At 58.2% G+C, this 3,347-nt stretch overlaps 1 pseudogene; it reads left to right on the top strand.

The window, feature by feature from the left end:
* The first annotated feature begins 593 nt into the window (after nt 1-593).
* On the top strand, nt 594-2,465 carry LOC103583517 (annotated as a pseudogene).
* The last annotated feature ends 882 nt before the right edge of the window (nt 2,466-3,347 follow it).

Genomic DNA, 3,347 nt, shown 5'->3' with positions numbered 1-3,347 from the left:
GAGGCTGCGGGTTCGGATCCTATATAGGGATGGCTGGTGCGCTCACTGGCTGAGCGTGGTGTAGACAACACCATGCCGAGGATTGCGATCCCCTTACCAGTCAAAAAAAAAAAAAGGACATCTGTGTTAGCCCCAGGACACCCAGCATGATCAGAGGCACTTGGTAAAGCAGGTACAGAGAGGGCTTGTTATCTCCATGCAACTGAACTTGGCAGAGAAGGAGTCTTGGGTTTCTCCTCCAGCTTGCTCCTCTCTGAGGATCTGAAGCAGTAGCATCGCTGCACGGCACATGGTGTGCGGCAAGACAGCAGGGTTTGTGGGTGTGGGGTGGATGCTGGCAGGCAGCTGACTTCTCCTCTCTCCTGGCCCTGGTCCCTGCAGTGACTCTGCAGGGCATGCTGGGGGGCAGGGGGGTGGGGGTGGAGGGTGCTTCAGTGGGAACTTCTGGAGTTCGCTGAGGCAGGGAGGAGGAAGAGGGATGCAGAAGGGCCGTGGGCTCTGCATGAGCTGCTTCAGGGTCACCTCCTTCCACCCCGGCTGGGGCCTGTGCTGAGCGACGACTGAGCAGAAACTGTCCAGGGCTTGGCTTGGTCATGCCTCCCCTGCGTTGCCCATCCCGAGAGAGGGCGGTCCCATCCCGGCTCTCTGCACCCTCTCCATCTTGCCTTCTGTCTTCCCCAGGCCTGTCTCTGAAGGGTGGATTGTCCCAGCAGAGCCTGAAGCCCTCCCTCAAGGTGGAACCACAGAACCACTTCAGCTCCTTCAAGTACAGCGGCAACACGGTGGTGGAGAGCTACTCGGTGCTGGGCAACTGCCGGCCCTCTGACCCGTACAGCATGAGCAGCGTGTACTCCTACCATTCCTACTATGCACAGCCCAGCCTGGCCTCCGTCAACGGCTTCCACTCCAAGTACGCTTTTCCGTCGTTTAGCTACTACAGCTTTCCCTCCAGCAACCCTGTCTTCCCCTCCCAGTTCCTGGGTCCTGGCGCCTGGGGGCACAGTGGCAGCAGTGGCAGTTTTGACAAGAAGCCAGACTTCCATGCTCTGCACAACAGCCTGAGCCCGGCCTACGGTGGTGCTGAGTTTGCCGAGCTTCCCGGCCAGGCTGTTCCCACAGACACCCACCACCCTGCTCATCACCACCAGCAGCCTGCTTACCCTGGTCCCAAGGAGTATCTGCTTCCCAAGGCCCCACAGATCCACCCCGTGTCCAGGGACCCCTCTCCCTTTGTTCAGAGCTCCAATTGCTACAACAGATCCATCAAGCAGGAGCCAGTAGACCCACTGACTCAGGCTGAATCTGTACCCAGAGACCCTGGTAAGATGGGCAAAACGCCTTTGCCCGAGGCATCTCAGAATGGGGGACCCAGTCACCTATGGGGACAGTACTCAGGAGGCCCAAGCATATCTCCCAAGAGGACTAACAGTGTGGGCAGCAGTTGGAGTGTGTTCCCTCCTGGAGAGAGCCCTGCTGTAGTCCCCGAAAAGCTCAGTTCCTTTGGGGCCAGCTGCCTGACACCTTCCCACTTCCCGGATGGCCAGTGGGGGCTGTTCCCTGGCGAGGGGCAGCAGTCAGCTTCCCATGCTGGAGGTCGACTGCAGAGCAAACCGTGGAGCCCCTGCAAGTTTGGAAACAACATCTCGGCCTTGGCTGGGCCTGGCCTGACTGAGAAGCCATGGGGGGTGGGGGCAGGGGATTTCAACTCTGCCCTGAAAGGCAGTCCTGGGTTCCAAGACAAGTTGTGGAACCCCATGAAAGGGGAAGAGGGGGGGATTCCAACCTCAGGGGTGAGCCAGCTGGACAAAGCCTGGCAGTCCTTTGGCATGCCCCTGGGCTCCAGTGAGAAGCTGTTTGGGGCCCTGAAGTCTGAGGAGAAGCTGTGGGATCCCTTCAGCCTGGACGAGGGGATGGCTGAGGAGCCCCCCAACAAGGGGACAGTGAAGGAGGGGAAGGGTGGCGGGGGCGGTGCGGAGGAGGAGGAGGAGGAGCTGTGGTCGGACAGTGAACACAACTTCCTGGACGAGAACATCGGCGGTGTGGCCGTGGCCCCAGCTCACGGCTCCATCCTCATTGAGTGTGCCCGGCGGGAGCTGCACGCCACCACGCCGCTCAAGAAACCCAACCGCTGCCACCCCACCCGCATCTCGCTGGTCTTCTACCAGCACAAGAACCTCAACCAGCCCAATCACGGGCTGGCCCTCTGGGAAGCCAAGATGAAGCAGCTGGCAGAGAGGGCACGGGCACGGCAGGAGGAGGCCGCCCGGCTGGGCCTGGGCCAGCAGGAGGCCAAGCTCTATGGGAAGAAGCGCAAGTGGGGGGGCACCATGGTCGCCGAGCCCCAGCAGGAGAAGAAGGGGGTCGTCCCCACCCGGCAGGCACTGGCGGTGCCCACAGACTCGGCGGTCACCGTGTCCTCCTACGCCTACACGAAGGTCACTGGCCCCTACAGCCGCTGGATCTAGGTGCCAGGGAGCCAGCGTACCTCAGCGTCGGGCCTGGCCCGAGCTGCCTCTGTGGTGCTTTTGCCCTCACACCTGGGGGCGGGTTGGGGGTGCAGAAGTCTTTTTATCTATATATACATATATAGATACACATATCATATATATGTATTTATGGTCCAAACCTCAGAACTGACCCGCCCTTCCCTTCCCCTGCCTTCCCCAGCACTTTGAAGAAGAAACTACGGCTGTCGGGTGATTTTTTCGTGATCTTAATATTTATATCTCCAAGTTGGGTTTTTTTTCCCCCCTTGTTTGGGGGCTTTTGTTTTCTTTGTTTTTAAAACTTTGTCCTTGTATATCACAATAATGGAAAGAAAGTTTATAGTGTCCTTTCACAAAGGAGTAGTTTTAAATTCCATTTAAAATGTGTATTTATTGGATTTTTTTAAAGCGACAATAGTAATGGTAAAGGGTCGGCAGGAAAGGCCAGCGGTGCTCATCCCTGCCCGTCTGCTGGGCCTGGGTGCTGACGAGATCCTCTCAGCCCTGTGCCCCTCAGCCAAGCACGGATTGTAGCCACCCAGCAGTCCATCCCTCCCGGCAGACACACCTTCCCTTCGGGATCGGAGCCTCAGGACAGCCTCTGTCCTCTCCGGGAGGATGGGAGAATCTGTAGAAAAACACCTGGGGTCCCTTTTCCAGTCACTGGCTTGGAGTTGGGGGGAGCAGATGCACCCCAGACCAGGCCCCTGGGATGCTGGCATAGACCTCCCCAGAATCCAGGTTGGAAGTAGACGGCTTCAAGCTTGCTAGTCTCCACACTGAATCCTCTCTGTCCGTTATTTATCAAGTCACATGATGTCATGGCTCACTAGGCAGCACCTCCCGATGCAGCTGGAGTTG

Source organism: Galeopterus variegatus, unplaced genomic scaffold, assembly GCF_000696425.1.
Source record: "Galeopterus variegatus unplaced genomic scaffold, G_variegatus-3.0.2 Scaffold23782, whole genome shotgun sequence".
NCBI classification, from domain to species: domain Eukaryota; kingdom Metazoa; phylum Chordata; class Mammalia; order Dermoptera; family Cynocephalidae; genus Galeopterus; species Galeopterus variegatus.
The sequence above is the reverse complement of the archived record's forward strand: the minus strand, read 5'-3'. Positions and strand labels throughout refer to the sequence as shown.